Raw genomic sequence first — 23811 nt, 5'->3', positions numbered from 1 at the left:
TGCCCTGATGTAACGCACGGTGCCCGACCTTAAGACCCCTAACTACTAACGACGTGCATACCTTTAGGGGTGCGTTGCTTCGCTCACCCACCGCCTCCGAGCGAGCCTTCCTTCCCCTCTTCTATATTCAACCAAATGAAAGAGGAGAGGAGCCAGTGGGAAGCTGTCAGCTGTGTCCGTAGTCGACGAGATTCAACAAAGTAAGTAACTTAACCCTCCGAGACGTCCACTCCCATAGGTAGGGCTAATTAGGACAGGTGAATGGGGTGCTGAGTTCTGTCAGAAAAAGTTCACTCCGCAGAGTGCAACGGGTGTTAAAACATAAATAATAATAGTTTTATTGGTAAAATTCTAGTGTTTGCCCATACTCCCCCCTCCCTCCCAAAACAAGCTTGGGGACCTGTGGGAATGCGGGGTTTCGGGTGGGGGACACGAAATCTGTCGCAATCGCATATTTTTTTTGCGGGGGGAATCCCTAGATCTAGGGAAATTCTAGCTAACAACTGCTTCTAATATACGGTAAAAATAGCCTGGGTACTGCATGGGATACTTCTTTTGCTTCACATATGTGAAGGTTTTAGTTCCCGGTCGTACCAATTTACTGCGTAAACGGCTTGATTATGTGGGGGTGCCTGGAAAATTTCTAAGTCCAGTGTTGTTGTATGACACGAGGGCTCTGTGGGCAGACTGAGCCTCTTAGCTGCCTTATACTACACCACAGAAACTAGTCCCTAAGTCTGTAATATCCAAAGCGCGCATGGATTATAACGATTTCGGACAAAAAAACGGTCTTTTAAGAGTTTTACGTTATTTTTTTCTCTATATTAAAGCAACTAATGCTGCAGCTATTTGTATTTTCTGATTTTAAAGGAATACATTCGTAAAATGTTACTAAGCGAGGGTGTTTCAGTGCCGGCACCTAACGGCGGGTTCCTGAAGTCAGTTGTTTTCAAGCCGCCACAATGGATGGAAGGCCCGACACTCACTCCCTCAAAATATCGGTCTAACTTACCTTTCGGTAAGTGTTAACTGAGTATTTAACCTCTTTATTGGTGTGCATGTAGGTTGACAAAAGGACCGACTACTATCCCAGTACCGGGTCCAACGAAGACACGGGCGTGTCAAGTGTCACATGGTGTGACAAGCACGTGTCAGAAAACAAACGGATATTATTCAGTGCACGATACTTATAGTGGAGTTTGAGTAAAATGGAGGCCAGGGTCATACGTAGCAGTCGGTAGGTCACTCCCGCGTCAGTTAACAGCAGGAGCGTCAGTTCGATCCGGATGACAGCTGTCACAAATCTGTTTTATTTTGTACCTTAAACTGCTCGGTAAAAATTATCTAGCATCAACTTACAAGAAGTGGACGGGTTAACCGTCAGTATTGTACCATATGTAATTATGAAACATGACATTTCCCAAGAGTTGCTCGACTACGATTGGGATGGTGGGGTGGGGGTTCAACTACGCTGACCATCCAATTACAGGCCCTACACTCGTCAACAGACCCGTTGTGGCGGCTGCTACGTTATATAGGAATAGATTACAAGAGTATACGTTAGGGAATTTCCTTTCTTTAGAGACTTGGGATTTTTCCCGATTTTGGGGATTTTTGTAGGGACATTTTGAAAGCCCATTTTTCAGTGATTTGGCCGTCCACCACCAAAACCACTGTTCCCTACAGGGATTAATCGAGCTAACGACCACCAAAACCACAGTTCCCTAAAGGGATTAATCGAGCTAACGCTGCCGCATAGCGCCAGCGCCGCCGCAAAATAACTCGCATTCATTACCTACCTTATGAAACATCACTAGGTCTTCATATATTTTTTCTACAAACGTTTGGTTAGCGACGGTACGCTTGGTTAGCGATGGTATGCTTGGTTAGTTATGGTACACTTGGTTAGCGATGGTACACTTGGTTAGCGATGGTACACTTGGTTAGCGATGATATGCTTGATTAGCGATTAGCCCACGCATGTGAGACCAGGTCCACCACGCGTGGCTATTTTTTTTTTTTAGAACGCGCAGCCCAACGGTTGCCGTGCTGAGGGCTGGGCCTGTTCAGCCCAAGTCCCGGATGACCTTGAGTCATGGCTCAGGGCTGTTTTGGGATGGTTAGCGATTAGCCCACGCATGTGAGTATACGGTAGGGATTTTCCTTACTTTCGAGAACAGGGAATTTTCCCTAATCTAGGGATTTTTCTAGGGATATTTTGAAAGCCCATTTTTCAGTGATTTTGGCTTCCCCCCCAAACCCAGGTTCCCCACAGTTCCCCAGGCTTGTCTTGGGGGGTAGGGGGGGCTGGGGTGGTGGAGGGGGAGAAGTAGTTGTTCCCTAGTTTTACCGAAATTCCTTACATTTAGGGATTTTTTTCGTCCCACCGCCACTTAAATGAGTGTTTGCGACGAATTTAGTGTTCCCCATACAGAAACCACGCATTCTCACTGGATCTCCAAGCTTGTTTTGGGAGAGAAGCGTAGTGAACCCACCAAACGATGCTCACCTCACCACCGTCTGGCGTGGCGCCAGAGGCCATCTGCACCTACATAAACCGCCTACATCACACTCATGCCCACTCTAGCACCGGTGCCAGTAGGTTGTCGCCTCATCGCAAGGTTTCTGTCCTGATAGCAGCGTCCGTGGCACCAAACATGATGTATCTTCATTGTTTATCACTGACACAAACAAAACCACCGGCTAACCGTGAACCGTCCAACACCGCGTCTTAAACAGTACTGCAGGTTCTACACCAAGTGCAGGCTCTCGAACCTCCTGCCCGAGCTGTTCGAACATGTGGATCCTGACTGACCATATTCTGAATCTGCTTCACGGGTTTGTGTTCCCAATATACAAGGTGATTGTGGCTATTGACTCCGCGCCTCCAGCATACGATAATACGCCTCCATTTATCATAGTTAAAAAACAAAATACATGTCCCTCAACCATAATATGAAGGCGGCGCCAGTAGCGGATCCAGATCCAGCCCCTTCCCCCAACGATCTTGGGGGACCCGTGGGAAGTCGGGGTATTTGGGTGGGGGAGCATATTTAAATTACTCCAACCGAACTTTCCGTCCTGCTAACGGGGGGGGCTTTGCGCCCCTCGACACCCCTGCTAACCAATGGGGGGCTGCGCCCCCCCTCTTAACATACCCCAACCAAACTTTACGACCTAACAGCTAACTGAGGGGCATTGAAAGAAATGCTTACATCCCCTTCTTCAACATTAGCTATTACATTACTGACGACGCCAAGATGGTCCGCCGGCTTCACCAGACCCGTCCTCCTCCGAAGAAGCTTAGTCACTAACCTGCTTCACACGTTCGTACGTGATACCAAACCTCCTTCACGCGTTCGTACGTGCTACCAGTAAGTGAATACATAGTCGTATATGACGGTTGAAAGATTCTTATGACGTAAATTACTTACCGTTTAGATGCTTCATTATGACCATAATACTGTGAAGAGGGGCTTCGCCCCCCTCGGACCTCTCTTTGGTATGGAGAGTGAGTGAAATTGTGTGGTTTCCCGTACGTTCTAAAAAAATCCCAGAATGTACGAAATTTCCCTACATCTAAGTAATTGTAAGGAATTTCCCTACATCTAGGGTATTTTTCAACCCCCCATAACTCAAAAACTATGCATTTGCGACGCATTTCATGTATACCACCGCATTCCCCGCAGTCTCAATGGCCCCCTAGCCAATTTTGGTTGCGAGGGGTGAGTATGGGCAAACACTAGAATAATACCGTTTTATTTTGCCCAGCAGCATATAAAAAACAGGACAAGAAAAACGAACGAGATCAAGGGTGACACATAATGCTTAAATAATTGACACCTTATAATGATATATATGTGTGTGTGCACGGGGGGACTGTTAGTTTAAGAATGGTACGGGAGGCCGTGGACGCATCACACAATCACTATTTGGGCAGTATAGGGATGAGCGAGAGTGGAAAGTCATGTGTAGCGGGGCCATGGGAGGGGTGGGCATGTAGTTAGCAAGTTCAGAAGAGCAGTCAGCATGAAGATATGATAGAAGACAGAAAAGGATGCAACAGTGTGGTTGAATTTAAGAGGTAGAAGACTGTCAGCAAGAGGAGGGGAGCTGATGAGACGGGGAGAGCCTTAGACGCCACTCTGGTCAGAAATGTTGAGTGTTCTTGCGTGCTTCCAGGTGTCCTCAGTCTGGATGAGTTGGATGAAGCCAGCATCATGATCTCGTGTGGGGACGCCCAGGACTGTGCCTTTTGGGCGAGAGTACTTAGAGCACCACCCGGGGGAAGTTGGCCTGCCCCCCAACGGCCCAGCCAGGTGCCCCACACATGGACCTCCTCAGGCAGCTCAACACAGTGTCCATCAACAGCTCCAAGGTATGTCGGCATGTGAAAGAGTATTGGTAGAGGATGGAGAAGTCTGCAGAATCCTCACTTTACAGCAGGCATCAGTGCATATAACAAATCCTGAGTGTCAATGACAGTCGCTTAACCCCATCAGTGTCCGGCCCAGCTCAGTATGCAAAGAACACCCCTACAGGAAAACAGCTAGGCAGTTGACAGTAGGACAGAAGAGGCTTGTAAGGAGGAATAAATGTCATGGTGAGCAAACTATAGAATCACACCCTTTTTAACCAGTAACCACAGGAAATTCCAGAGCTGGGTGTGCTCAGAAACAGTTTCCATTGTCAGGGATACAGTAATTGTTATTTGCTGGGATCTGGACAATAGTTGGCTTATGTTATTAGGCTGTCTTCTCTGTCATGAGTTACTTTCATATGTTTATTACTGTTCGTAATATGTTTTAATAATAACTGAGCTCATATGTGACTCCTTGCCCTGTGTCTGCAAGGAACTGGAAAGGTGATTGTGGTGTCATTGGTATTATTGTTATTATTATTATTATTATTATTATTATTATTATTATTATTATTATTATTATTATTATTATTATTATTATTATTATTATTATTATTATTATTATTATCATTATTTTCATTATCAGTATCATCATTGAGGTTCATAAAAGTAGGTCAAGGGAGGATAGAAAAATGATACAGAGCCTTGGTGAGCAGACATGGATATAAAGGAGAAAAATACAAGGGGGGACAAACACAGTGCCTGATGAGTTGCCTGACAGCCACAACCTTTCTCCAGGAATGGTGGGACATCCGGCACAGCAAGGATGGGCTGGCGGAGGAGGAGCTGTACGTGAGTGGCTCCAGAGTGGTGTGGTCCCAAGCTCAGGCTGGCCGAGTGGCGTCCCGTCAGGTTGTCAACCCGCGACTCAGCTGTGGTACAAGCCATGTTTGCCACCTTCTACACCTGCCCAGACCAACCGTCCCTGCTGGGAGAACCTGTCCCTCAAGAACCCACAGGTAGCCTTTGCTCTTTGATTATTTGACCAAACAAAGACAACAACAATTAAAAAAGCCCGCTGTACGCTGCTCCAAATAAAGGCCAAAAGAGAGGTCAGTTTTGGGTGAAGAGGAGTCTTGATGCCCTCCTCTGTTACCGTAAACCAGGGTGACTTCGGACAGTTTTCAAGGTTTTTTCCTTATGAAATTTTTGTTTCTAGGCCTAGGATCTATGCTGAGTGTGCATTTACTCTGTATTGTTAAGGGCTATCATTACATGGTGCAACATTTTCACGAAACTTAAAAGTTTTTGTGCTACGTGAAAAAATATGGGTGTCCAAAGTCACCATGTCTGGCGGACTTCGGACACCCTTGGGGGGACTTCAGACAGTGGCTATATTTCATTGGGTTTACGTATCTGAGCCTGTTCGCACATTCCGGGGGTTACTTCAGACACTGTTGTACTGGGGGGAAAAGAAATGGGAAAAAAATCTTAGGAAAGAAGTTCCACATTTCAGGTCAGTAGTAGCAGGGAAGTAAAAAAATGGTCAATAATTTTGAAAAAAATGTTATTACAAAAAAACTATGATGTAGAGCACAGTTTTAGTTTTTTTGGAAGCTTAATGATTACATAATCACCGCAAGAAATGTTTATAATGGCAGGGCAACATTCAAGTGTGTTAGGGCTTTTTGAAGTGCACACTATTTTACGTCTCATTTATCATATTTTATCATGATGCATTTCACTAGAGATTTATTCTTGTATATGTTATTTTGTAGCCAAGTACTTCTACCTCATATTTTCATGATGTGTAGAACATTCAGCATCACTGGACTGGCACCACCACCGCCATTACGGACCCAAAAGTTAACTTGAGTTCATCTCTGGACGTGCTCCGCACCGGGCCCGGGCTCCGTTGGTGACGTCACTGACGGTCGACGGATCCGTGAAAACGGAATAGTGGGAACCCCGCCATAGTCACCCCACAATGTGTAGTTATATTTAGGTGTCCGAAGTTACCCCATTTTGAGCCATTTTTTGACATGCCTCCATTCAAGTGACATTTACAGGTGTGTAGGATATGTTAAGCACCCCTGAATCATTCTAACTGTTCTAGTTAAGCATGTTTCTGATTGTTTTCTCTAGTTTTGATGATGTGTGTGATACAGATCGTTCCTGCCAGAAGTTTTCCAAGGGGGGTAAATTTTTAAAAATTTCAAAAACACATTGTGCTGGTTTTCAAAACAGAAACATGTCTCAAGAAAACAACATTCTTATTCGAAAACTATAAAGCAAAAGACAAATTCTGATACTAAATTCATCTAGCTTGTTGCAACTGGCTACGAGTTATCAACTTGTCAACTTTTATCCACTTTTTGTCCGAAGTCACCCCGTATCCGAAGTCACCCCTGTTTACGGTACCTTTGAATATTAATTAGTGTGTGCAACAAGTGACAAGCCACCTCTCAGTCACTTCAACATCCAAAGTATTATTTTGAGAGTGGATTTGTGGGTCACTTTCACAGAATTCTTTACATTATTTCTTGCCACATCATTATTTCTGTCTGCAATGTAGCTTTAAGAAAACTAGTATCAACATAATAGTGTCTTCCTTATATATCCATCACCAGCAGCCCTGATGATGGCCACTCACAGCACGTCATGTCCAAAAGTCAGGGATTCATGCCGTTCTTTATCTCTTCCGTGCAGGTTTCCTTCAGGCGAGTCGCTACATCGTGGAGCATGACTGCCTAACCCTCGTCACGGAGAAGGAGGGAGACCACTACTCTGTTGCTCTCCCATGCCCGGTGAGTGGGCCTGAGGGGCATGAGATGGTCTTGTACTTGAGGAAGTAGTTGGAAGTTGTTTGCAGTGAGATTGGGTCTTGAGGTTCCTGAGATGGAGCTTTAGTGTCTTCATACAGTAGATATCCAGTGGTCCGGCATTTGTGGTTATCCAGCATGAAGCTTGTTCCCTGCAAGCCAGATTAGCAGACTTTTGCAGCACAGTGTTGGTGTTTGGGGCACTGAACAGGCAGCTCATGTCTGTATTCTCAGACACTGCCATCCCTCACATCAGCTGTTTCCAAAGGAGATTAATCGCATTCTCATGAGTGTTTTTCCACGTTCATGGTACAGAGGAAGGGTCACAACACCACCAGGGTCATAACACTACCCCAGGAAAGGCTCACAACTCCTACAAAAGTCTTGTCAGTTGTGCGAACTTGAACGCTGAAATGTTTAATAATGTGACCGAGTGTTTTATGCTGGGTCACTTACTTCACTGTAGGGTTGCACCGATAAGCAATTTGGCCGATTACCGATTACCGATTAATCGGTAACCAATAATCGGCCGATACCGATTAATCGGCCGATTATTTATAAATTGTAAATGTGATTAATCTTCATTAATTATTGGACACTGGTACCACAAAGTTAAAGACATACCGTAACCCACATGTTTACAACTTTGTTTACTGCCCAACTGTCATCTGCATGGAGAACAAATACGTCTAGTAATTTGTTACTTATAATTTAGCCTTGCTTTGTGGAAACATCCTGATTTTAATATGTTAGAATTTCCCAGTTTTCTCGTTCTTGTGGTGATCCTAGATGCTACTAGAAATGGTAGTGTACAGAAGGTTTATCAATCTCTCAAGTCTTCTACTAATTTACTGTCCTATGCACGGCAGGCTTGGTGAAGGACATTACTCAGTTACTGTGCTAAGCAAGTTGAAATAAGCATATAATTTTTCTTGGTTGTAATATAAAGTAATATGTTGATTTTTTTTTCTAGTTTCAAAGTTGAAGCAAATACCAGTGCTTCAGTTCATATCATAATTTTATATATCAATTTGAATTACATAATATACATTTGCATAGGGACTTGTTGGAAATAAATGCTGTGGAAAGGTATTAGAGTTTTGGTAACATCACCATCCTTACATTAACATTATTAGTACTGTGTTATGTACACTGTATTATAAAAGAGAGAAAAAATAATAATCGGCCCCGATTAATCGGTCAAAAGACCGATTACCGATTAATCGGCAAAGTGGCCGATTAGGCCGATTACCGATTACTTACCGATTAATCGGTGCAACCCTACTTCACTGTTCACTGGGTGTTTGGATGCTGCTGACCAGGCAGCTGTTAGGGTCCTCCTCCTCCTCCTCCCTACCTGCTCTGGGTCTCATAATAATGATAATAATTTGTGTTCTCCGCCAGGTGAGGAGGGTGTGGCCAATCAGGTACGGGATCCTGCTGGAGCAGCGAGTGACGGCCTCAGAGATTGATGCCCAGAAGAATGAACCGGAAAGTCTCCCGACCTTTTACAGTTTGCTGAACCCGCTGGACGAAACCAATCCGCTGCTCTATTGCACAGGTAAGACTTGAGTGAGTGATATAAGTTGTAAGAAGTGTAAGTTAGCAGGCACAGACCACACAGACTTATATGGGTAGTGTTACATGCATCAGGGCCCGAATTCACAAACGGACTCAATAACTACGATCTAACATAACTACGCACTATTGATTTAGCTACCGACGTTAGTGTCAGATTCACAAAGCAAACCTTAGATTGTAGTTAGAGGCGCGCTAAGTCAGCGAGGCCGCTGATTGGTTGATGGCGTCATTGGCCTTGCAGCGAATCGCAAGCACGTTTACAGAACCGTCAGCCAATCCTAGGGAGCCCCCTCCAGCTGCTGGCTCAAGAAACCCATTCTCTTTTCCTATTTTTCTTCCTTTCAAGGCAAACTGTACTAAATCGTAATCTACGAATTCAATTAATGGTAAAGATTCGTATTAGGTCCGTGCCAGTATCTCATAATCTACTTTATGAAACATCACTATCTCTTCATATATCTTTTCTACAAACCTTCAACAGTCATGGAAACGCTTTTGAAACCCAATTCAAGGACTTTTTATTTTACTCTTGAGAATAGTGGATAATGTTTACGAAAGCGCGTCGCCTCCTCTGGTGCTGGCCGCGGCGACACTGCAGCCACCGCAGCCGCAAAATAGCTCGCATAGGGCTTAGGGTCGGGGAGCATATTTAAACTACTCCAACCGAACTTTACGACCTACTAACGGGGGGGCTGCGCCCCCCTCGCCCCCCCCCCCCCTCATGTATATGTGACTTATTTCAGCGAGGAGGTATTTCTCGCAACACCGGCTGCAGCGTCGCCGCGGCCAGCACCAGAGGAGGCGACGCGCTTTCGTAAACATTATCCCATATTTTCAAGAGTAAAAAAAACGTCCTTGAATTGGATTTTCAAAGCGTTTCCATGACTGTTGAAGGTTTGTAGAAAAGATATATGAAGAGATAGTGATGTTTCATAAAGTAGATTATGAGATACTGGCACGGACCTAAAACGAATCTTAACCCAATTATTTCGTTATTTGCTGCACATTTACGTCAAGGTAACTGTGCTGTTCGATGTCTTATTACCTACGAACATGCTTAAGATGAAGAAAAAGAAGATACGGAGGAGATTGAGCCAGGAAGAAAGCAAATAGAAATATGGGACAGATATCGAGGCAGACAGAACGAAGGACGGAAGGAAGGAATAGGGAAAATTAAGACTGTCTTGCCATATCTGCGGCCCAACTCATGGGATAGCTGTCACCTGACGAAGATCCATGGTCCCTCCACGGATGGGGGCGGTGTCACGGGCAAAATTGAGCCTTGGGCAAAACTAAGCCCGGGCATCCACATGCCTCTGTTATCTTAGCTCAAGCTCGTGTATGTGGGGTTCTTTTCGACTGATATGGCGTCTAGAACTAGCATGATCATCATTCTTTATTATGATGACAAAAAACATGTCAAAATTTGCCTCATTAAATAAGAAAGTACATAAAGTTCGGCAGCTTTTCCTCGTCGCCAAGCCATCCTCCAGAGCAGCACTCCGACACCCATGATCACACATTCATTTTTCTCAGAAAATAGGATACCAATCACATATACATCAATATATTTCCAGAGGTGAATACTTAGGGCATGTTCACACCAAGTTGCGACACCTGAGATTCATTAATGATGACGGGAAGGAAAAATATAGGCCCCTGTCATCGACAAAATTGAGCCTCGGGCAGAATTGAGCCTGGGCATCTATATGCCTCAGATTTCTTCGCTATTATATATTGTAAGATCGTTCTGTTGACATGTATGGGTAAATTAACGCTTTCTGAATCTACATATAGAAGGAAAACGCAAAATTCTCCCTAGTAAATCAGAAATTACATAAAGTTCGGCAACTTTTCCTCGTCGCCAAGCCATCCTCCAGCAGCAGGCAGAGGTGGGAGGTCTGGCAATCCCGCGGCCGGGTGTTGCCATACCGCCCACACTTATCATATACCTCTCAAAGGGTGCATATCTCAACATTTTATAAAGAAATGGGCCTCCTCTACTCGCAAAGTTATATTTCAAGTTGAAAAACGCGATTTATAAGCATTTATACGTAAATATGATAATATTGTTAGCGTTACTGTCAGCTCCGAGGCAGTATTTATTTAACAACAAATTTAGCATCACACAGAGCGCGGTAAACGTTTGTAGATCCGCGTGTTAACCCGTGACGTCATCGATTAGCTGGTAGTTATTGGTGCGCGAGCTTTGTGAATCTCGATGTTCTCAAAACTACGAACTAAGCCTTTGTGGATCCGGGCTCAGGATGCCTTGCTATCCAAAACTGACCCCTCCTCTGGCCACTCCCTCTGCCTGCTTCTCTGTGAGCAGCGATTACCGGGCCTCTTTTTTGTTTTATCTTCCTTTGTTGCCCTTGAGCTGTTGCCTTTATTTTTGGTCTCATTTCCCACATCTTCCCTTCTCTTCCTTTTCAGTCTGTTCTGCCACGATTTTCCTTATTTTTCTTCTTTCTCATTTTTGTACAGCGCATTTTTCCTTCTGTACGTGGAGACTGGGCACACTGGCAGCCGTGGGTTAGGTGGAGGGTTTTGTTATGAGGGAAGGGAAGGGTTGAGACAGCCACTTCAGGCTTTCTTGATTCACTTCATCTTTAGGCCTGTGTGGCTTTCATGTGCAACACTATAAATTTTTGTGCCAGTCAGCTGAAGGTGTGGGATTTCTTTGTTATATAAGCTTGGGTTGATATCAGCTCCTGTACTATGAATGTGTTTCCCATAGCTTTAGTATTTTAGTTCTTACAACCACTGCTAGTTAGGTCAGTGGTCGGTGTGCTTAGACACTGCAGACTCTCACATCACTTATTTTCAGCTCCTGTACTGTGACCATGTTTCCCATAGCTTTAGTATTTTAGTTCTTACAACCACTGCTAGTTAGGTCAGTGGTCGGCATGCTTAGACACTGCCGACTCTCACATCACTTATTTCTAAAGGCCAAAAAAGAGGTAAAATGCATCCTCATGAGTGCCTTTTAGAGCTCATGCTACAGAAGACTTATCAGACTACCAAAAGGGTCATAAGACTACCCCTGGAAAGGCCCACAACTTTCCCGAAAGCCCTGTCAACTGTGTGTGCTAGGGTGACGATATGTTTGATAATATGACCTGTTGTTTTATGCGGGGTTGGTCACTTCACTGTTTCCTGCTACAGGCTACAGCGGGTCAGACCGTCCCACCTACACGAGTGATTTAGCGCAGCGGGCCGTCTTCATGTCCCCAGACCCCTCCTCCTGCATCCTCTTCAGCTCGGGCAACAACAGCCACACCACATGGAAGACACGCCGGGCCAGGACAGAGGTGATTGTACCGCCACCCTTTTGTGTGTGTCGGGAGTTTTACAATTATTAATCTGTAATACAGTAATTCCTCGCCATATCGCGGTTCACTTATTGCGGATTTTTTAATTGTATGGTATCGCGGATTTCTCGCTATATCGCGGGATTTTGCGGTAAAATAAGCATTTTCTAGCCTAAAAAATGAAAACGATATAAATCTACGTAAGTAGGAACACACCTAAATAAGCACTTACGTCACCCACCTATTTTTCATTTTTCCGTCGCGGCCTATTGCGCCGTTAGTCTTTTCCCTGGTTCACTCCTCCACACTTCCTTTCTTTCTTCTTCCTCGCCGTCCCCCATTTTTTCTCTTCCCTCTCATTCTTCTCTCTTTCCCCCTCTTTCTCACCTTTACTTGACCCTCCTACCTCCTTGTAATCTCTTTCCCTCCCACTCACACCCTTTCTCTCCCCCTCTTTCCTCACCTTTACCTGACCCTCCCTACCTCTCGCTTTTAATCTCTTTCCCATCTTTAGTCTTATCTCTCACTCTATCACTCTTCCTCCCTTTCTCCTTCCCCATTAGATTATATGAACACACACACACACACACACAGAAGGGGAAATGGGAAGGGTGTGTGGAGGGAAGGGTAGAAGCGAGTCAGGTCATGTCCTGACCAAAGCACTGACCTGACTCTCCCTTCTGCCACTCCCTTCTCATTTTCCCTTCTGTGTGTGTGTGTGTGTGTGTGTGTGTGTTTACAACTAGGTAGGTTCTTCAGTTTCCCTTTCAATCCTCCTTTATTTTCTAGTTTCCATAGCAGTCTTGTGTGTGGAACTTTGTCAAACGTCTTCTTCAGGTCCAGGTAGACGCAATCAACCCATCCGTCCCTTTCCTGTATTTTATCTGTCACTCTTGAATAAAAGCTCAGTAGTTTGTCACACTTGAGCGCCCTTTTCTAAATCCATACTGTGTACTTGTGATTAAATTATGCCCTTCTAGAAATCTTATCCATTGTTTCTTTATCACTTTGTCACATATTTTACATGCTACACTGGTCAATGATACAGGTCTGTAGTTCAGGGGTTCTTCCTTCCTTACACTTTTGTATATGGGGACCACTTCGGCCCTCTGCCACTCCTTAGGCACTGTACCAGTTGTTATTGAGCATTTAATGATGTCATATATCGGTCTAACCAACTCATTTCTGCATTCTTTCAATATATACCCCGAGACTCCATCCGGTCCTACAGCTTTCCTTTCTTCCAGCTCCCCCAACAACTCATATATCTCCTCTTTATTTACTGAGACTTCTTCCATATGAACATTTATCGTGTTTCCTTGTGGCTCGTTAAATATTGATTCATTAGTAAAAACTTGCTGGAAATTTTTGTTTAGTAACTCCACCATGCCTTTAGGATCATTGATTTTGTGTGTGTATATGTGTGTGTGTGTGTGTGTGTGTGTGTGTGTGTGTGTGTGTGTGTGTAAACTAATTAAGTAACTTTCCACCTAATGAACTACACAAACAACCTCTAATAATACTGTATCTCCCTCTTTACAGACCTAGTGGTCCAGCCCCTGCCAGCCCTCACCTACAGGGCAATAGGAGGGGTGCTGGACCTGTGTGTGTTCCAGGGGCCCACTCCCAATGATGTGGTGCGGCGGTACACAGCGGTGGTTGGCAAGCCCTTCCTGCCACCCTGTTGGTTCCTGGGCCACCATCAGTGCAGGTTTTGCTACGGGTCCACCAAGAGAACGCGGGAGTCTGGCAGCAAACACGGGAGGCTGGGATACCCTTTGTAAGTGTGAGAGAGAGAGAGGTTTACATAGATAGTCAGACCACACCGAGCCTATGGTGGGTCCAGACTAGGTGGTTCATCCGCAAATTTTAGTTATTATTATTCTCCTCTTCCTATTCCTCCTCCTCCTCCTCCTCCTCCTCCTCGTGCTCCTCCTCCTCCTCTTTCTTCTTCTTCTTCTTCTTCTACTTCTTCTGCTTCTCTTTCTTCTTCTCGTTCTTCTCTTCCCTTTCCTCTTCTTCGTCTCCTCCTCCTCCTCCTCCTCCTCCTCCTGCTGGTCTAATTCAAGAGCTGATTTTGGCTCAGAACTCCTTCCCTCATCCCCACTTTCACATTTCTATACATCTTTGAACCCGATGACCATTCTTGTGAAGGTGCAGTATGGGACAAGTTTTGATCAGTCTCTCACTCTGTAGGTCCTTTATCCAGAGATCTGATATTAAGAAGGGCAACTTTTTCACTTGTAAGGGCTGGGACTAATGGGTGATGAGCTGTTTCTGCCATACACCAACTGCTACCACTATCCAGAGTTCTCATGTGAAGAGTGATGACTTTTTTTTCTACCTGTAAGGACTCTGGTCCATATTCTTAAACGTAAGGGGCTCACATTACGACCATTTCCCAAGGCCACGGAGAAGCTTAGCCAGGTTTTCATGGGTGGTGTTTTCCTGTTCCTGGTGCAGAAGTCGGGTAAAACTATCACCAGGATCACAAAACAGTCCATGAAAAGTCCAGCAACTATTTCCCAAGGCCACAGAGAAGCTTAGCCAGGTTTTCATGGGTGGTGTTTTCCTGTTCATGGTGCAGAAGTTATATGAAACTATCACCCAGCAACTTCTACGAGAGGCTTTTCAAACAGGTGAACTGAGGTGCCAAGACACTTAAAATACTCCAGGTTTGGCACCCTTTGAAAGAGGTCGAGTATCAGGCAGGAAACTTACAGTAATAATAATAATAATAATAATAATAATAATAAATATTCTCAATGATTTCAGGACACTCAGTGGAATGATATTGACTACATGAAAGACCGCAATGACTTCACCATCGACCCAAAGAACTTCAAGGACCTGCCGGGCTTTGTCAAGGAGATACACCAGGTGAGAGAGAGAGAGAGAGAGAGAGAGAGAGAGAGAGAGAGAGACGTGATTGAAGCCACCAGCCGCCATCTTGGTGACATCATGGCCTGGGGACGACGTTGGCAAGTCAAGTTTGCTGCCGAGAAGACCCAGGCCATGGTCATATCGTGTTTGGGGGAGGACGCCAGACTCCTACAGGGACGGCTGAAGTTTGGGGACGACACCCTGGCCATCAAGGACTCCATCAACATCTTGGGGGTGGAGGTCGACTCCAGACTCAGTTTTGACCGCTACCTGGAATGTGTGGTGAGCAGAGCCTCCCTGAGGGTGACACTCTGGCAAGATGGCGCCACTATAAACACTCGCCTGCGCCAGAACGGGCTGGGCCAACCATCAGGACCCACCGGAAAGAACCCTTGGACCGACCATCAGGATCCACCAGAAAGAAGCCTACCGGCGCAATAGGCCGCAACATAAAAAAGAAAAAAAAGAAAAAAGGAAAAGAAAAAAACCCTCCTGCGTCACATGTGGCACCTGCAAGACACAGACGGCCTCCTGAGGCTGTACAAAGCCCAGGTGAGGCCCGTCATGGAATACTCCCCTCTCTCCTGGATGAGTAGTGCCCAATGTCACCTCTCGCTGCTGGACAGAGTGCAGAGCGACTCATCCGCGATGCCAGCAGCCTTCAGCAGCAGCGACCACATGGACACCAGTGGCGGCAGCGGCAACATCGGCAGTACCTACATCACCAGCAGGACGCCCCCCACTGCATGCTCGACAGCCTCGGGCACCAGAGAAGGGTCGGTGCCATCACAGTCCTACACAAGGCCCAGGTCCAACATACACCTCACCTGGCGGCACTACGGGTCCCTTGGAGGAGAAGCCAGCACACCACGAGAGCGGCGGTGGCTAACGACCTCCTCCTTGAAATCCCGAGAAGCCGCACAGCCAGGTGCCAGAGGGCCTTCACGAGTGCCACGGCCCACCTGTGGAACGCCTTCACAGGTGAAGTGGGGGGTAGGGCAATGAACCCCCAGCAGGTGAAGGTGGCGGCCCATGCCTGGAGTCGCACTTACCCGCCCCACAGTACCCTCTCGAGTTTTGCGCTCGCTTCGTTCCGAAGGTATCGCGCGAAACTCGAGGTATTGAAAACACTGAAAAAGTGCTTATCTGTTCTGCCCCGTGGAGATTTATTTATTTATTATTTTTTTACATGTGGGCTATGGCGCCGGTAGATTATGCATCTGGGCCTGATGATCGGCCCCGACCCCGTCATGGCGCAGGCAACTGTTTATAGTGGCGCTATTATAATTGGCTCATGCTGCCCTCCGGAGCTCACTTTTTTTTCCTCTATTACTCACTTTTTATCTCAAAATACATACCTTGGAAAAAGGAAGAAAACAGGAAGAGAGAACGGGTCGTTTTAAAGCCACAGATGAAGCCTTACGACTGAGCTCTGAGAACACGCTTGTGATTCACTAGGAGTCCGATGACGTCATCGCCGGCGCTCACCCGGTCAGCGGCCTTGCTGCATTGAGGCGGTGTCACACTGGCCATTTTCCTCTAACCGTTGTGGCTATTGCAATGCCCGTGCGCCCATCCGGGAGCGAGTTGTGGGTTGTCCGTTACCTGGTGTCACACTGGGCCTTTTTCTTCTCACCGTGTTGGCGGCAGCTTGGGCAACCTGCAAATCCAACTTTTCCGGGTGTGCGTCACACACGGCCAAGGTCGGTTGCCCGTATCCACATCCACAACGTAAACAAAGCACTTGCCCTGTATTGACATGGCGTCGTCTGCTAAAGTAAGTTCTGTCACGGCTTGTGCTGCCATTACCCAAGTTATGGACTTGTTGCTGCAGTTAGATGGCAGGAAGAAGCTGTTGTGGGTGTGGCGTGTCTGTGGTTCCTCCGTGCCAGTTCTCATTGTCACCACTGCGCGTGAGCGGCCAACCCACCCATCTAGACTCCGACCACATCAACACGTGGATCAAGCAACAACATGTCAACACACACACACACACACACACACACACACCAGACTCATCATGAACCATGGCAGATGTTTCTCACAAACAAAAATGGCTTCGCCATTTCTTAGAGTGTGTCACCAGATACGTTCTAACACACTCAAGAAATGGTGAAGTCGTTTCTGTATGTCAGAAACATCAGCAATGGTTCCTAATGAGTCTGGTGTGTGTGTGTGTGTGTGTGTGTGTGTGTGTTGTTATTCGATCCATGTGTTTATGTGGTTGAGTCTAGATGGGTGGGTTGGCCGCACACGCGCAGTGGTGACAATGAGAACTGGCAGGGAGGAACCACAGACACGCCACCCCCACAACTGTTTCTTCCTTCCATTTAACTGCAGCAACAAGTCCATAACTTGGGTAATGGCAGCACAAGCCGTGGCAGCCCTTACTTTACCAGATGGCGCCATATTGATATAGGGCAAGTGCTTTGTTTACGTTGTGGATGTGGATACGGGCAACCAACCTTGGCCAGGTGTGACGCACACCAGGAAAAGTTGGAGTTGCCGGTTGCCCTAGGTGGCGCCAACGCGGTGGGAAGAAAAAAAACCTGTGTGACACCAGCTTACGGATAACCGTGAACTTGCTCCCGATTGGGCTTACGGGGGTTGCCCGTAGCCCCAACGGTTGGACGAAAACGGCCATTGTACGTGACACCGCCTTAAAGCAGTGAAGCCGCTGATAGGGTGAGCGTCGGCGATGACATCATCGGACTCCCAGCGAATCACAAGCGTGTTTTCAGAACTGTCAGCCAATCGTAAGGCAGCCGCCTTCAACTGTGGCTTCAAAACGACCCGTTTTCTCTCTCTCTCTCTCTCTCTCTCTCTCTCTCTCTCTCTCTCTCTCTCTCTCTCTCTCTCTCTCTCTCTCTCTCTCTCTCTCTCTCTCTCTCTCTCTCTCTCTTTCCATAGCCACAATGTTTGGGGGAAAACATCCAGTGTGTTACTACCTTTAAAGGTAGCGTGCGTGACGCCGATGGTAAGTAGACGTGACACATACGTGTCAAGGCAGCGCGAAACTCTGAGTGATAATGCGCGAAAGTCAGGATGATAAGAATTTAGGACTAACCGCGAAACTCGTGGATCATGAAACTCGGATAGCGCGAAACACGAGATGGTTCTGTTGTCACATCCACCTGAACACAACAGTGCTTTAAGATAGGCGACCTCAGGACAGAGGTCATCCCCAGCCTGACGACAATTTCACTGTCCCTTTGGCCTATATATACCATAGTATCTTGATGTTTAAATAAAGAGAGAGAGAGAGAGAGAGAGAGAGAGAGAGAGAGAGAGAGAGAGAGAGAGAGAGAGAGAGAGAGAGAGAGAGAGAGTAAATTAATGTCCTGTACAATCATGATACAGTAAAAGTCATTAAGTCTGTATTAATATATTTAACGTCTCTGTGGCTCCTTGTACTTGCTAACACTAGGATAGAGGGCCACATTCCTCAACGTACCAGTCTCCCATTATAACTATTTCCCAAGGCCACAGAGAACATTAACCAGGTTTTCATGGGTGGTCTTCCCATTCAAGATGCAGAAGCCATGTTAAACTATCACCAGGAACACAAAACAGTCCATGAAAAGTCCAGCAACTAATATATATATATATATATATATATATATATATATATATATATATATATATATATATATATATATATATATATATATATATATATATAGTATATATATATATATATATATATATATATATATATATATATATAAATATATATATATATATATATATATATATTTATATATATATATTCACTGAATGAAGTGAATATTTATTTTCGATAGAAACTTACCTCTTGTTTGATTTACATTGTTTTTGATTTACGTGACTTCTTCAAGGACACAATACTCACGTAAATCGAGTTACCTATATATATATATATATATATATAAATATATATATATATATTTATATATATATATATATATATATATATATATATATATATATATATATATATATATATATATTTTTACATCTCGGTCTGTAGCGCCGGTAGGCTTTCTTCAAGGGCCTGGTGGTTGGCCCAAGCCCATCATGGCACAGGCAATTTTTTTTATAGTGGCGCCAGTTATGCCTGGCTCATGCTGCCCCCCGGAACTCATTCTTGATTCACTGGACTGACTGACGGGTGGTCTCTGGACAGCATGTGGGTAGTCTTAGGCCACTCGGCGGTGACTGAAAAATCCCAGGTGGTGGCGTGGGGATTCAAACCCACGTTGTCCATGGCACCGTGAATGGCAGGCCTACATGCTAACCACTCAGCCACCGCCTCCAGGGTTTCCCAAGGCCACAGCAAAGATTAACCAGGTTTTCAAGGGTGGTGGTTTTCCCGTTCAAGGTGCAGAAGCCGTGTAAAACTATCACCAGCATCACAAAACAGTCCATGAAAAGTCCAGCAACTCAAGCAAGGGGTAAACTGAAGCAGTGACACATCTAAAATATGTAAAGAAGTTGCCTAAGTCATTATTTTCTACTTCTTAGGAATTCAGAAAAGAACTGTACCAATATCTCATTTGACTTAAGAATCAGGCAGGAATGAAAAGGCCAATTCTAAAACACTCAAACCCTGAATGACAAAGGCAACCATACAAAAATGGGCATCACATGTGTAGAAATTGATGTAGACAAAAACCTGGAAATCACTGAAAAATTACTTTGGCGATTATTTTAAGAGGGTGACGATATTTAGTAACTCTGCCTTCCTAGCTTTTTCCGTGACTAGCGGCCTTACTGCACCTAATGACTGAGTCCCTGCCTCCTCACACAGGCCGGCATGCATTGCGTCCCACTCATCAACCAAGGCATCAGTGCCTCGGAGCCCCCGGCACCTACATCCCCTGGGACCAAGGCCTGCACCTGGAGGTCTTCATACAGAACCACACCAATCACCCATTCATCAGAAAGGTAGGGAGGTAGCCAGTAGTCACACCCTCTTGCAGACTCCTTGTGTTCTTATGTAGTGTAAGATATAATACACAATGATAGGGTAAAAAAGTTAGGAAGGTCATGTAGGGATGTAGCCAGTAGTCACACCCTCTTGCAGACTCCTTGTGTTCTTATGTAGTTGAAGGTCTTATACGTAATGGTAGATTAAAAAGTCAGGAAAGTCATGTCATGTCTAGAGCTTATAAAACTTCCAGATTTTTTTTTTCTTTTTAACAGTTAAGGAAGCAGCTCAAGGGCAAATGTACGCACACACACACACACACACACACACACACACACACACACACACACACACACACACACACACACACACACACACACACACACACACACACACACACACACACACACACACACACACACACACACACACACACACATGGCGGACAGACACAGCTGATCTCCAGACGTGCTAGGGTACGGTCGTGCTGTCCCGGAAAAACAAAGGCTGTTGACAGTGTACAACATCGAGAAATGAGCGAGGAGGAGACGGGGGCGGCGGCCTTGCCGACCCCACTGGCATTGTGTACACCGCAGGGCGCAGGGGTCAGGACAAGACAGGCAGCAAAAAGGCAAGAGTTTGAGTTTGAGGGCTTCACGGATGACATGGAGAGCCTCAGAGACAGAGCCGGTATGTTGAGGAGGCTCATAGACTTGGAAAAGGAGATGAAGGATATGAGAGATTGAATGGGGACGCTGGAGAGAGAGGTGGACGTTCTGAAGACAGAGAAGGATGTTTGGAAGAATGCGTATAATGACCTGCACAAGCAGGTAACATTGAACGAGAATAGGCAGAGGACGCGGAGGCTAAAGTCAAGGAATTAAAGGAAACGCATAATGTCTGGAAGGAGGAGCAAGAAAAGGAGAATGTCAGCTTTAAGAAAATTGTGGAGGAGCAAGTCAAGGCTAAGGATGAAGCTATAACTGAAAAGGTGATCAAGGTGATAAAAGGAAAACCAGAAATAGTGAAGGACTCTGCTGCTGTAGTAGTGGTGGGCATTAATGAAGAGCACATGCCAGTCAGACACACAAGGGAAAAGAAGGAAAGGAAGGCAGTGGAGCAAGGAATTGAAGCAATTCAGGAAGGTCATGAGCTGGTAGGGGAGACCAAAGAAGTATTCAGGCTTGGAAAGTATGAAGAAGGAGCCCAACGACCAGTTAAAATTAGATTTAGGTCTCAAGTGGCTGCAGAAGAAGTGGTGGGAAAGTCATGGAAGTCAGCAAGAACAGAGGCCTACAAAAAAGTCTGGGTAAGAAAGGACAGAAGTGTGGAGGAAAGGAACACGATAAGAGAACTGAAGAATCAAGCCAATGAAAAGAATGAAGCAAGGTCAGAAGAGGAAAAAAGGAAGGTTTTCTGGAGAGTGATGGACATGGACCTAAGGAAGTGGTACAGAAGGGAAGAGGAGACAGCTTGAAGGTGGCATGCACTAATGTGAACGGGTTAACATCGTCAATGTTAGAAATAGGAGATTACCTGAGTAAGGAAAAAACAGATGTTACGGGGATAACGGAAACCAAATTGACTGGTAGTATAGATGCATTTAACTTAGGGGATGGTGTATGGATGAGAAATAGAGAAAATAAACAAGGAGGAGGAGTGATGCTATTGTTGAAGAGAGAATGGACAGTGGAGGGTGTCACCTATGGCGAAGAGGAGGCGGAGGTCTTGAGTGTGGGAACAAGACTGCAAAGGGGAGGATGCAGAAATATCACAGTGGTGTATGTCCCTTCGAAAACCAATTCATGGACAGAAGAATGGTACAAGAAGAAGCTGGAAGACACATTGGATTGCCTAAGGAGGTTGCTGAAGGAGAAGGATAAGATTCTGATAATGGGGGATTTTGATTGTAAGGAAGTGTCATGGGAAAACTGGTCAACGGAAGGAAGTGAAGCTTCATGGGGGAACAAGGTTTTGGAATTGGTTATAGATAACGTCCTCACACAGTGGGTGGAGGAAAATACAAGATTCAGAGGAGAAGACGAGCCATCTAGATTGGACTTGATAATCACCAGGGAGCCAGATTCCATAGAGGAGATGATCTATAAGAGCCCTATAGGGAAGAGCGATCACGTACTTATCGAATACATATTACGAGAAGGAGGTAAAATAATCAGGAATGAGGACTACAGGAAGAATGGTTTAACTTTAATAAGGCAAATTTTGAACAACTTGGGAAACATTTTGATGAAGCACAATGGGATACTCTTTTTGAGGCTGATAATGTTGAGGAAAAATGGGCTATCTTTCTACGGATTTACAACGAAGGAGTGGAAAAGTGTGTACCAAGGATGAAAGAAGGCCAGACATCAAGAGAAGAGTGGTACAATAGAAAGTGTGTAGACACCAAGCAGGAAAAGGAGAAGGCATGGAACAAATGGAGAAAAATAGGAGGATGGATCTATGGAATGAGTACAAGAGGAAGAGGAATGCTTATGTCAAAGTAAGAAGAGAAGAAAAAAGGAATTTTGAGAAAAATATTGTAGATAAGTGCAAAGACCAGCCAAAACTGTTTTATAAGTTCATAAATGGAAAGTTGAAAAATAGAGATGAAATTCAGAAAGTTAAAGTTAATGGTGAAACTTTTGATAGTATAAGTGAAATAGTAGAAGTGATGAATAACTGTTTCCAAACAGTGTTCACAAGGGAGAGTGAGTTTGAAGGTGTAGATGCAGTGCCGGGGAATAGAGTGCATGGGTCTGGAGAGAATACAAACATCAGCAGATGAAGTTAGAAAATTATTGAAAGAATTGGATGCGAGGAAATCAGCAGGACCGGATGGTATATCAAATTGGGTGCTAAAAGAGTGTAACCAGCAAATAGCTGAAAAGTTGAGCAACTTGATTAATGTCTCACTAGCACAAGGGAAGGTACCGAGAGACTGGAAGAGGGCTAACATCGTCCCAATACATAAAGGAGGAAGTAAGGAAGACCCGTTGAACTATAGGCCAGTGTCATTAACAAGTGTAGTAATAAAGATGTGAGAAAATTATAAAAAAGATGGGTGGAGTATTTAGAAGAAAACAGTATATTAACAAATAGCCAATTCGGATTCAGAGGAGGACGGTCTTGTGTAACTAATCTGATCAGCTTCTATTCAAGAGTAATTGATACAATACAGGAAAGAGACGGTTGGGCAGATTGTGTGTATCTGGACTTATAGAAGGCGTTTGATAAAGTACCACACAAGCGATTAATATGAAAACTCAATCATGTTGGAGGTCTGGGTGGTTCAATATTGGATTGGATTATGGACTTTTTGACGAAGAGAGAAATGAGAACAGTAATCAGGAATAATAAATCAAGCTGGATGGAAGTGACTAGTGGAGTCCCCCAAGGATCGGTGCTGGCTCCGATTATGTTTGTAATTTATATAAATGACACGACAGAAGGGGTGACAAGCTATATGAATATGTTTGCTGATGATGCTAAAATAATGAGGAGGGTGGCTAATGAGGAAGACTGTGTAGCCCTGAGCCAAGATCTCGACAGAATAAGCGAATGGTCACGAAAATGGGAAATGACATTCAATACAGAGAAGTGTAGCGTAATGGAGTTTGGTAAGAGCAGCAGACGAATATCGGGGAACTACTCTCTGAGTAATGAAAGAATCATGAAAAAAACAGAGGAAAAAGATCTGGGAGTGATCATAACAGACAAGTTATCCTTTGGAAAACATATAGACCAGATAACTGGGGAAACATATAATCTTCTTAGAAACATAAAAGCAGCATTTCCATGTTTAGATGAAGAAATGGTGAAGAAACTAATAACATCGATGATACGTCCAAGACTGGAATATGCAGCATTAGTGTGGTCACCTAGATTGAAGAAAGAAATTAGAACATTGGAAAGATACAAAGAGCAGCGATTAAATAACAG

At 44.9% G+C, this 23811-nt stretch overlaps 1 pseudogene; it reads left to right on the top strand.

The window, feature by feature from the left end:
• The first annotated feature begins 4186 nt into the window (after window positions 1-4186).
• LOC126980757 (anaphase-promoting complex subunit 1-like) overlaps window positions 4187-23811 on the top strand; it is a 33132-nt pseudogene continuing 13507 nt past the window's right edge.

The sequence above is a fragment of the Eriocheir sinensis genome, chromosome 45 (genome assembly GCF_024679095.1).
Source record: "Eriocheir sinensis breed Jianghai 21 chromosome 45, ASM2467909v1, whole genome shotgun sequence".
In the NCBI taxonomy this organism is placed as follows: domain Eukaryota; kingdom Metazoa; phylum Arthropoda; class Malacostraca; order Decapoda; family Varunidae; genus Eriocheir; species Eriocheir sinensis.
Note: the sequence above shows the minus strand (reverse complement) of the source record. Positions and strands in the feature narration are given on the sequence as shown.